The sequence below is a fragment of the Elephas maximus genome, chromosome 16 (assembly GCF_024166365.1).
Source record: "Elephas maximus indicus isolate mEleMax1 chromosome 16, mEleMax1 primary haplotype, whole genome shotgun sequence".
In the NCBI taxonomy this organism is placed as follows: domain Eukaryota; kingdom Metazoa; phylum Chordata; class Mammalia; order Proboscidea; family Elephantidae; genus Elephas; species Elephas maximus.
In genome coordinates, this window is record NC_064834.1 from 35,971,079 (window position 1) to 35,984,084 (window position 13,006).

The 13,006-nt window shown below is 37.2% G+C and overlaps 1 protein-coding gene across 3 annotated transcripts in view; it reads right to left on the reverse strand.

Moving 5' to 3' along the window:
* Window positions 1-13,006, reverse strand: part of PRKG1 (protein kinase cGMP-dependent 1) — a 1,427,928-nt gene that overhangs the window by 116,911 nt on the left and 1,298,011 nt on the right. The window lies entirely within an intron of this gene.

Below are 13,006 nucleotides of genomic sequence, written 5' to 3' on the forward strand. Positions count from 1 at the left end.
TCTAGTGATTGGTCTTTCCTGATTACATGTCCAAAGTAAGCAAAACTGTTTTGTCATCTTTTAATTCTGGCCTAGCCAGCACCAGCTAATTCTTCAGAACTCAGCTCAAATCTAGTTCAAATACCACTTCCTCAGGGAAGCCTTCCCAGAATGATTAATGTGTGCCTCTCTACTCCACTATAACATAAACTCCATGAAGACGAGGACCATGTCTATTTTATTCATTTTTTATATGTAGCACTTTGTAGGCACTCAGAAAATAATCGTTCAATTGTTGTTGTTGTTAGCTGCTGTGTAGTTGATTCAAACTCATGGTGACCACACGTGATGCAGAGTAGAACTGCTCCATTGGGTTTTCCAGGTTGTGATCTTCTGGAAGCAGCTTACCAAGCTGTCTTCTGAAGCACAATTGGGTGGGCTTGAACTGCCAAGTTTTTAGGCAGTAGTCCAGCACTTAACTGTCTAGGCCATCCAGGGACTCTAGTTGTTGAATGAAATGTATGCAAATGAAGAAAAGAATAAACATGGGTGATATTGGTACCTGAGGGGCTAGGCCCCATTCCCATTGCCATTGAGTTAATTCCAACTCATAGTGACCTTGTAGGACAGTAGAACTGACCCACAGGGTTTCCAAGGAGTGCCTGGTGGATTCGAACTGCTGATCTTTTGGTTAGCAGCTGAACTCTTAACCACTACGGCACCAGGTTTTCCTGAGGGGCTAGAGAGTCTTTAAATCTGTGTGAATGCCAAGTGATATTGTAGATTTAAAAATATGACCATGCTCATTTGGAGGCTTTACAAAAGAATTGATATGAAAAAAAGTTCCTCAAGGAGAACAATACTGAAAATCTTCAACCTCGATCATAACAAAATGCACTTAAGAATTATGTATATAGAGCTGTCAGAGGGTGTCCACTGGAGTGCTTAGATATAGATCTCTTCAGCCTTCAGGGTAGCAGGGTAGAGTCTGAGGCATGTTGTTGTAGTACCCATTTTCTGTGAGTGATATGACATAAAATAGTTCAGAAAACACTGCTAAAACCAAAACAGTGCTAGATGGGACCAATTTAAAGGCGTTTTGTTCTTGGGTGCTGTTGTTTTAAAAAAAGTACTTGAGATTTTATCTTCAAATGTGCAACAGTATCAACAAGGCTACAACTTGAATCCATCTAGAATAATATTTTCATTCACTGTGTTATCATGTCACCATTAAAATGATGTTTTTGAAGAGTACTTAATAGTATTATAAATGTTTAGGATATGATGGACAATAAATGGAAAAAATCAAAGTAGAAAATTGTAAATGCACTCCAAGAACAACTGTGAAACTTAAAGATAGTTAATAGCATTTGTACTTGATTGGTTTAGATTGTAGGTTTTTTTTTTTTTCTATCTCGCTAAGTTATTTCTGTTAATAATGACGATACACACATCTTAATAAAAAAATAAATGTCATTATAAATAAGGCACTTTTTAAAAATTTTTCTGGATTTTTCTTTTTTTTTTCAGTATGACCTTATTCTGAGAATATAACCATAAAAACCCACCCACCTCCCTAGAGTCGATTCCAACTCATAGCGACCCTGTATAGCCATGGCATATGTAAATCACTGTATGAGTGCGACCTTTATACTAAACACTTTTACAGTAAACTATGTATAACAAAGTTAAGTTGAAATATACACTTTGAGGTTTTTTTATTTAGAGAAAGAGCTGTTTTGACTATAGCTGCTGAGTACAGTATTCATCAGTGAAGACATTAGCGATGGTATAACTTGAAAATATTTCATTTAAGGGTAGTTTGTACTCATATCAGAAATACTTAAAATAATAAAAGAAAATATTTGCTTTTTCTGTTTGATAATTGTGATTGGTTATGTCTTTTACAAAACAAGGCATAAATAGGGAGACAGGACTCTATACTCATAGTGTTATTTCGTAAAAACGATCATAACTTATTCTTAGAATTAAATGGTGAAAAAAAAAACATTGAATTACACATCCTTCTCCCTACGGCAGTGGGTGTGGTGGGTTCTCCCTACAAGATGGTGAGGTCCTTAGTGTTAGAGAATTTGTTTTCTATCTGGTATGCACGTTATAAAGCACAATGCCTAGTTCATCACAAGTAATTTGTAAATGTTTATTAAATGAATGAATACATCTTCTCCAAGGAAAATAATGTGTACCTTTTATCACGTGCACTACTTGCTCAAAACAAGGGTTAATGATCTTTAACTTTGATCTGACGATCTCTTGTCTAATGTCTTTGTGATTATAACATCGTAGTTTAAAAAGAGAAGCCCTTAGTGGGTAATTAGCAGCAGTCAAGAGAAGCTTAAACATGCCATAAAGGTAAAGTGTCTGTCAACAATAATTTTCTTTGCAGGAAATATATCTTGCCAGGCAGGCTGAGGGCACATATCCAATAGTACAGGAGGTTTGAGAACCATTTCACTGGAATATATCTCTCAAGCCAATCTTCCTGAACCAGCCACTGTATCCAATGATGGATGTTTTTTGGTTTTCTTTTTTTTTTTTTCTGAAAGGGATGGTCTGTACATTTGTGAAATCATTCTGCCATTGAGCCTGATTATGCTAACAGCTAATGAGTTGAGTTTCTCACAACTGAGTTTCTAATGTCTCAACTAACTCGAACTTTATAGTCAATCCTACTTTTATTTTCTTCTTAACCAAAGGAGAATAGTCAATGAGACGATACCTACAGTGATTTCACATGCATGAACACTATGTATGATTTTAGGAGGACTTTAAGAAATAGTATTGTGAGGATTTTGTGCGACCAAGGGGACCTTGAAAAAGTAAAACTTAGAGTGGTGCAAAATCAACATCTCTGTTTTAAACTACCTGGGTTTTATGATCTATATAGATATTTAGAGGCGTTAATGGAATTATTCAGGGCGTTTAGGTCAATTAGAGCCTGTTCCTAGTCTCTGCAATGTTAACAAAGCTTACAAATCCCCTAAATATAAAGTGAAGGCACAGTGTATTTAAGCAGGGAAAATTCAATAGAGACAGATAATAAGGTCAACACAAATAAATGTTTAAACTTGTTAGCTCAACTAAAAGGCTTTCCTCTAGAATTTGGATTGATTATTTTAGACAATTTTTCAGCAGGTGATTCCCACTTTCTAAATAATAACCAATATTAAAGAATGGGGGCTGTGTATTCATTTGGATTTAGTATGATTTGAACAGAAAACTTCAAATTGCTCTATCTGCCCTGATTTAGATACAAATATAAATATAATGGCTAATTTGTAATCTATCAAATTTATGGGTCAAATACAAAAAAAAAAAAAAAAAAGCCCTCAAGTTGATTCTGACTCATAGAAACACTATAGAACAAAGTAGAACTGCCTCATAGGGTCTCCAAGCGCCTGGTGGATTCAAACTGCTGACCTTTTGGTTAGCAGCTGTAGCTTTTAACCACTACAGCACCACGGTTTCCATGGGTCAAATAGTAGTTTTTTTGTTGTTTTTAATTTTTATTGTGCTTTAAGATTTTTTTTTTTAAGTGAAAGTTTACTAATCAAGTCAGTCTCTCATACAAAAATTTATATACATCTTGCTAGATACTTCTAATTGCTCTCGCCCTAATGAGACAGCACAATCCTTCCCTCCACTCTATTTTCGTGTCCCTTCGGCCAGCTTCTGACCCCCTCTACTCTTTCATCTCCACTCCAGACAGGAGATGTCAACATAGTCTCATGTGTGTCTACTTGATCCAAGAAGCTCATTCTTCACCAGTATCATTTTCTATCCCATAGTCCAGTCCAATCCCTGTCCGAAGAGTTGGCTTTGGGAATGGCTTCTGTCTTGGGCTAATAGAAGGTCTTGGGACCATGACTTCCAGGGTCCTTCTACTCTCAGTGAGACCATTAACTCTGGTCTCTTTACGAGAATTTGAGGTCTGCATCCCACTGTTTTCCTGCTCCCTCAGGGGCTCTCCATTGTGCTCCCTGTCAGGGCAGTCATCAGTTGTAACCAGGTACCATCTAGCTCTTCTGGTCTCAGGCCAATGCAGTCTCTGGTTTATGTGATCTTTTCTGACTCTTGGGCTGATAATTACCTTGCGTCTTTGGCGTTCTTCATTCTCCTTTGCTCCAGGAGGGCTGAGGCCCATTGATGCATCTTAGATGGCTGCTTGCCAGCGTTTAAGACCCCAGACGCCACTCTCCAAAGTGGGATGCAGAATGTTTTCTTAATAGATTTTATTATGCCAATTGACTTAGATGTCCTCTGAAACTATGGCCCCCAAACTCCCGCCCCTGCTACGTTGGCCTTCGAAGCACTCAGTTTATTCAGGAAACTTCTTTGTTTTAGTTTAGTCCAGCTGTGCTGACCTTGCCTATATCGTGTGTTGTCTTTCCCTTCACCTAAAATAATTTTCATCTACTATCTAATTAGTGAAAACTCCTCTCCCGCCCACCCTCCCTCCCTCCCTCCCGCCTCTCATAACCACGAAAGAATGTTTTCTTCTCAGTTTAAACTATTTCTCAAGTTCTTATAATAGTGGTCTGATACAATATTTGTCCTTTTGCAACTGACTAATTTCGCTCAGCATAATGCCTTCCAGGTTCCTCCATGTTATGAAATGTTTCATGGGTTCATCATTGTTCTTTATTGATACGTAGTATTCCATTGTGTGAATATACCATAATTTATTTATACATTCATCAGTTGATAGGCACCTTGATTGCTTCCAGCTTTTTGCTATCGTAAACAGTGCTGCAGTGAATATGGGTGTGCATATATCTGTTCATGTAAAGGCTCTTAACTCTCTAGGATATATTCTAAGGAGTGGGATTGCTGGATCATACAGTAAATCTATTTCTAGTTTTTTAAGGAAGCACCAAATCGATTTCCAAAGTGGTTGTGCCATTTTACATTCCCACCAGCAGTGTATAAGTCTTCCAATCTCTCCAAAATTTATTATTTTGTGTTTTTTGGATTAATGTCAGCCTTGTTGGAGTGACATGGAATCTTATGGTACTTTTGATTTGCATTTCTCTAATGGCTAATGAGCGTGAGCATTTCTTCATGTATCTGTTAGCTACCGGAATGTCTTCTTCAGTGAAGTGCCTGTTCATATCTTTTGACAATTTTTTAATTGGATTATTTGTCTTTTTGTAGCTGAATTTTTGCAGTATCATGTAGATTCTAGAGATCAGGCACTGATCGGAAATGTCATAGCTAAAAATTTTTCCCAGTCTGTAGGTAATCTTTTTATTCTTTTGGTGAATTCTTTGGATGAGCATAGGTGTTTGATTTTTAGGACCTCCCAGTTATCTAGTTTTTCTTCTGCATTGTTACTAATGTTTTATGTACTGTTTATGCCATGTATTAGGGCTCCTAGCGTTGTCCCTATTTTTTCTTCCATGATCTTTATCGTTTTAGATTTTATATTTAGGTCTTTGATCCATTTTTTATGCATGGTGTGAGTATGGGTCGTTCCATTTTTTTTTTTTCAGATGGATATCCAGTTATGCCAGCACCATTTGTTAAAGAGATTGTCTTTTCCCCATTTAACTGACTTTGGGCCTTTGTCAAATATCAACTGCTCATATGTGGATGGATTCATGCCTGGATTCTCAGTTCTGTTCCATTGGTCTGTGTATCTGTTGTTGTACCAGTACCAGGCAGTTTTGACTACTGTGGCGGTATAATAGGTTCTCAGATCAGGTAGAGTGAGGCCTTCCACTTTGTTCTTCTTTTTCATTAATGTTTTACTTATCCAGGGCCTCTTTCGCTTCCACATGAAGTTGGCAATTAGTTTCTCCATCTCATTAAAAAATGTTGTTGGAATTTGGATTGGAATTGCATTGTGTCTATAGATTGCTTTTGGTACAATAGACATTTTTACAGTGTTAAGTTTTCCTATCCATGAGCAGTATATGTTTTTCCACTTATGTAGGTCTCTTTTGGTTTCTCACAGTAGTGTCTTTTAGTTTTCTTTTTATAGGTCTTTTACATCTCTGGTGAGATTTATTCCTAAGTATTTTCTCTTCTTGGGTGCTACTATAAATGATATTGATTTGGTGATTTCCTCCTCGATGTTCTTTTTGTTGGTGTAGAAGAATCCAACTGATTTTTGTATGTTTATCTTGTATCCTAATACTCTGCTGAACTCTTCCATTAATTCCAGTAGTACTCTTGAGGACTCTTTTGGGTTTTCTGTGTCTAAGATCATGTCATTTGCAAATAGAGATAATTGACTTCTTCCTTACCAATCTGGATGCTCTTTATTTCTTTAACTAGTCTAATTGCTCTGGCTAGGACCTCCAGCACAATGTTGAATAAGAGTGGTGGTAAAGGACATCCTTGTCTGGTTCCAGATCTCAAGGGGAATGATTTCAGACTCTCTCCATTTAGGATGATGTTGGCTGTTGGCTTTGTATAAATACCCTTTATTATGTTAAGGAATTTTCCTTTTATTCCTATTTTGCCGAGAGTTTTTATCATGAATGAGTGTTGAACTTTGTCCAATGCCTTTTCTGCGTCAATTGATAAAATCATGTAGTTCTTGTCTTTCGTTTTATTTATATAGTAGATTACATTAATGGTTTTTCTATTGTTGAACCATCCCTTCCTACCTGGTAAGAATCCCACTTGGTCATGGTGACTTATTTTTTTGATATGTTGTTGAATTCTACTGGCTAGAATTTTGTTGAGGATTTTTGCATCTAAGTTCATGAGGGATGTAAGTCTGTAATTTTCTTTTTTTGTGGAGTCTTCACCTGGTTTTGGTATCAGGGATATGGTGGCTTCATAGAATGAGTTTGGTAGTATTCCGTCTGCTTCTATGCTCTGAAATACCTTTAGTAGCAGTGGTGTTAACTCTTCTCTGACTGTTTGGTAGAACTCTGCAGTGAAGCCGTCCAGACCAGGGCTTTTTTTTATGGGAGCTTTTTGATTACCTTTTAAATCTCTTCTTTTGTTATGGGTCTATTTAGTTGTTCTACCTCTGTTTGTGTTAGTTTAGGTAAGTAGTGTGTTTCTAGGAATTCATCCATTTCTTCTAGGTTTTCAAATTTGTTAGAGTATAATTTTTCACAGTAACCTGATACGCTTCTCCTAATTTCAGTTGGGTCTTTTGTAATTGCCCATCTCATTTCTTATTTGGGTTATTTGCTTCCTCTCCTGTTATTCTTTTGTCTGTTTGGCCAGTGGTTTATCAGTGTTGTTAATTTTTTCAGAGAACCAGCTTTTGGCCTTGTTAACTCTTTCAATTGTTTTTCTGTTTTCTATTTCATTTAATTCTGCTCTAATTTTTATTATTTGTTTTCTTCTGGTGCCTGAGGATTTCTTTTGTTTCTCTTTATTTGTTCAAGTTGTAGGGATAATTTTTTAATTTTGGCCCTTTCTTCTTTTTGTATGTGTGCATTTATTGATATAAATTGACCTCTGAGTGCTGCTTTTGCTATGTCCCAAAGGTTCTGAGAGGAAGTGTTTCAATTCTCATTGGATTCTATGGATTTCTTTATTTCATACTTAATGTCTTCTATAACCCAGTCTTTTTTGAGCAGGGTATTGTTCAGTTTCCCAGTGTTTGATTTCTTTTCCCTGCTTTTTCTGCTATTGATTTCTACTTTTATGGCCTTATGGTTACAGAAGATGCTTTGTAATATTTTGATGTTTTGGATCCTGCTAAGGCTTGCTTTATGACCTAATATGTGGTCTATTCTAGAGAATGATCCATGTGTGTTGGAAAAGAAAGTATACTTGGCTGCTGTTGGGTGGAGTGTTCTGTATTTGTCTATGAGGTCAAGTTGGTTGATTGTGGCAATTAGATCTTTCATGTCTTTATTGAGCTTCTTTCTGGATGTCCTGTCCTTCAATGGAAGTGGTGTGTTGACGTCTCCTAGTATGATTGTGGAGCTGCCTATCTTGCTTTTCAATGCTGTTAGAGTTTGTTTTATGTATCTTGAAGCCCTGTTATTGGGTGCATAAATATTTAATATGGTTATATCCTCCTGGTACGTTGTCCCTTTAATCATTATATAGTGTACTTCCTTGTCCTTTGTAGTGGATTTAACTTTAAAGTCTATTTTGGTGGATATTAATATTGCCACTCCTGCTCTTTTTTGATTTTTATTTGCTTGATATATTTTTTTCCATCCTTTGAGTTTTTTTTTTTTTTTTTGAGTTTTAGCTTGTTTGTGTCGCTAAGTCTAAAGTGTGTCTCTTGTAGGCAGCATATAGATGGATCATGTTTCTTAATCCATTCTGCCACTCTGTCTCTTTATTGATGCATTTAGTCCACTTACATTCAGTGTAATTATAGATAGGTATGAGTTTAGTGCTGTCATTTTGGTGTCTTTTTTTGTGTGTTGTTGACAGTTTCTTTTTTCCACTTAATTTTTTGTGCTGAGTAGTTTATCTTTACATAATAACATCGCTGTTTCCGTTTTGGGCATTTTTTTAATCATGATTTATTTTTGTGATTTTGCTGTCTGGGTTGACTTCTGATTGCTCTGCCTAGTGTTCTAGCCTCGGGTTGATACCTGATATTGATTTTCTAACCAAAGAACTCCCTTTAGTATTTCTTGTAGTTTTGGTTTGGTTTTTATGAATTCCCTAAACTTGCTTATCTGGAAATGTCTTAATTTCACCTTCTTTTTTTTTTTGGTTTATTTAGGAGACAGTTTTACTGGATATATGATTCTTGGCTCAGGAATTCTTTTTCCTTCAATTTTTTAAATATGTCATCCCATTGCTTTCTCACCTACATGGTTTCTGCCGAGTAGTCTGAACTTATTTTTATTGGCTCTCCTTTGTAGGTGACTTTTCGTTTATCCCTAGCTTCTCTTAAAAATCTCTCTTTATCTTTGGTATTGGCAAGTTTGACTATAATATGTCTTGGTGACTTTCTTTTAAAATCTACCTTATGTGGAGTTCAGTCAGCATCTTGGATTGATATCTTCTCATTTTTCACAATATCAAGGAAGTTTTCTGCCAACAAATCTTCAACAATTCTCTCTGTTTTTTCTATTGTCCCTCCCTGTTCTGGTATTCCAGTCACTCGTAGGTTATTTCTATTGGTAGAGTCTCACATGATTCTTAAGGTTTCTTCATTTTTTTTTTAATTTTTTTATCTGATTTTTCTTCAAATATATTGATGGCAAGTGCTTTATCTCCAAGTTCACCAGTTCTGCCTTCCACTTGCACAATTCTGCTCCTCTGACTTTCTATTGAGTTGTCTAATTCTGTAATTTTATTGTTAATATTCTGAATTTCTGATTGCTGTTTCTGTATGGATTCTTGCAGCTTATTAAAATTTCATTATGTTCTTGAATAATCTTTTTAATTTCTTCAGCTACTTTATCTCTGTGTTCCTTGGCTTGTTCTGCATATTGCCTGATCTCCTTCCTAATCTCATTCCTGATGTATTGAAGCATTCTGTATATTAATCTTTTGAATTCTGTATCTGGTAATTCCAGGAAGACACCTTCATCCAGAAGATCTGTTGATTCTTTGTTTTGAGAGCTTGTTGAGGTGATCATGGTCTGTTTCTTTATGTGACTTGATATTGACTGTTGTGTCTGAGCTGTCTCTAAGTGATTGTATTCATTTACTTTATGTTTGCTTACTGTATCCTGGCTTATTGGTTTGTTTTGTTTTGATATGCCCAAATGGGTTGCTTGAGTGAGCTATCCTGATTATTTTCACCTTTGAAACTCTGATGTCCTGTCACCAGATGGCTAGAGCTGTTAGCAGGTATATCAGTCTAGGAGTCCATTGACTTTTCTTGTATGAATTCAGTTCAGGTGTCCAGGTAGCTGATCATCAAGTATGTGGTACAGGCTCTGTCCTACAGTCTTAGAGTGGCAAGGGTGACTGGTGTAGGTACCAGTATCTGGTTGCAGCAGGGGGTCACACTCTGAACAAGGCAGGGGGTTGAGAACCATCCCCCGAGTATCTGTGAGGAAAGCATGTCCCTGTTCCCTAAACCATACAGGTGGGGTGTGTTCTGCAGACGGACCTTGGGCACCCAATGTTTTTGACTGTAAGGACTGGGAGGTACCAGTTATCCTTGGTCCCCTGTTGCAGGTTGCTGGGTGACCTGAGTGGAGCCTCCAGTCCTTATGTCTCTGATATGGGTAGGTGAGGACTCTGTTTAATAGGCAAAGTGGTGTCAAATATCAAACACCCACCTTTTCACTGCACAGCTGAAATGGTTGCAGTCTGCCAACAAGGGCCTATTCTCCTGAAATAGGCCCGCAGAAAGGTATTCAAAGTCCATGGACTGTTTATGCCTGGACAGGAGCTGCTTCTGTCCTGAGCTCCCCGGTTAGTGAAGTTGGTAAATTACCTTTTCTCCCAACTGTGAATTTATTCCTACTCCAAGGCTGGGAAGATGGCTCCAGGTGCTTAATAGGGCCTGTCTCAGGCCCAGGAAAACCAATAGCCATTGAAGCTGGCTTGGGGGCAAGGAGTGTGGCAAAATATACGTAAGTACTTAACTTTTGCCGAGAGCGCCGTTCTTCTCTGGTTCTGGAGGTGTTAATAGGCTGTGTGGCTGGTTGCTTCTCCCTGAGTAAACTACGGCCAAACACTACTACCAGCCTTCTGCAGCCACTACTGGGAATGGTGCCTGAGAGATCCTGGTGATAAGTGCAGTAACTCCTCTCTGATGCTGAACCATCTCTCCCTCCTCCTACCACTCAGTCCATTTTCTAACTTTGCCTTTGATGTTCCAGGCTCCTAGCTTGTCATAAACGAAATCGTTTCACTTGTGTTTTGGGGTTTTTGTTGTAAGAGGGATTGCAGGAAGCATCTGGCTATTCTGCCATCTTGGCCCCCAAATAGCAGTGTTTTAAACCACCACAAAGTAGTCATTTCACTGCCCTTTTTTATTCCTTAATCACAATTGAATTCTCTTCCTTTTTTTTTTTTAATAACATTCCATTGTGTTTTTGGTGGAGGCTTACACAGCAGTGTAGGTTCCCATTCAACAGTTTCTACACAAGTTGTACAGTGATATTGGTTACATTCTTCACAATATGTGAACATTCTCATCATTTCCATTCTGGTTGTTCCATTTCCATTAATCCAGTTTCTCTGTCTCCTTATATTCTCATCTTTGTTTTAAAGTAATTTTTGACCATTTGGTCTTATATAGGTGATTTTTTAAAGGAGCACAGTACTTGTGAGTGATATTCATTATTTTTTTAGCCACAATTGAATTCTCTTTTAATAAAATGTTACCGTTTTTATAAAAAATATTTTTATGGATAGGCTCTAGGTTAGGTTTAATTTCATGATATGCTACCAAAGTAGGAGTATTTCTCCTATATAATATTAAAGACTGCTTGCTCAGGTAAAATCAGTTTTATATAATTGATTGGAATAATTGTAAATCCAGCCATATATCAAGTATTCTAGGGTATATTTCTAATGATTACTTCTATCAACAATAACATCCACTTTTATACCCCTTTATAATTTGCCAAGTGGTTTTACATACTACCTTCAGTTAATCTTGGAAACATTATTTTTTAGACGTGAGGTACCTGCAGGGTTTCAAACTGGTTCAGTCTGGTTTGATCCCTTGCTGAGAATTTGCTCTTCCACCCTAGATATACTGAATCAGAATTTACATTTTAACAAGATCCCAGGTAATTCTTATGCACACACAAGAATTGCCTGGGGATCTTGTTAAACTACAGATGTGTGCATAAGAATCACCTGGAGATCTCGTTAAAGTGTAGTTTTTGATTCAGTATATCTGGGGTGCAAGAGCAAATTCTCAGCAGGGGGTCAGACTGGAACAAATCAGTTCAAAGCTCTGGACACCTGAGGTTAAGTGTCATGTTCAAGGCCACTTGGGTGGGGATGACAGAGACAGGAGCAGAACTCCAGGCTCTGGACTTCCTTCAGGGTCATATTTTGCATACGGATGAATTTTCTTTCAATGTGAAGAACTGTCACAACTGTCACCACAACTAGCCAGAAATCGTGAGATGAAGACACAGTTATTTTTATAAAGCTAACAGCTTACTAAGAAAAATATAACTAATTGACAATTACTTCCCATCACTGACCAACTTTAAGCCTATGGCCAGTCTTGACTTTGGGTGGAGTAAATAGGAGAGGAGTTATACAAAAAGCTTCCTTAGAACAAACTGTCTAACAGTTAATAGGGAAACAGAAATAGATCAAAGCAGCAAGAGTACGCTAATTTAAAAGACATTTGGCTTTTTCTAGTAACTCTAATAGGTGGATTTTTAACATTACCACCTAGTTAGTAATTATGCATGTAGAATTTATATAACATAAAATGATATAGATAGGTGATGACAGATAGACACAGAGGTGGACAGACTGGTGGGAAGATTAATGAATATATGTATAAAATTTTTTTTTTTTAATGAAAAATTATGCTTACACAAATTAGAAATCTGAGTTTCTATATAACAAGAAAATACTTCTTTAGGGAGAAAGCCCACCATTAACAAGGGGAGATTTTACAACTTATAAAATGATAAAGTATCTTAAATGGCCCCCTCTGCCCTCTCGGTGGTACCAGCTAATATGAGAAACTAAAGTCTACGCTTAGCACTGATGAGCATTTTAACCTATTTTGGAAAATCAGAAAAATTTATACTAATCACCCCAGTATGGCAATGCCAAGAACTGTGTGACGTTTGGCGTTAAAGATGCCCAGTGCAATTTCTTGAGCACATCTTGACAGAGGTCCTGCTGGCATTCAACCTCAGGGTTTTAGCCTATGTCCCTCCAAAGATCAGGAGAAACAGAAGCAAACTATGTAGAGAAGAAATTGTGACTATATTTACAGAGCTTTGAAAATGATATAATTTTATCAGGTCACTATGTACTATACAAACTCATTGCCATCATAGTGACCCTACAGGAAAGGGTAGAACTGCCCCATAGAGTTTCCAAGGAGGACCTGGTGGATTCGAACTGCTGACCCTTTGGTTAGCAGCCGTAGCACTTAACCACTATTCCACCAGGGTTTCCA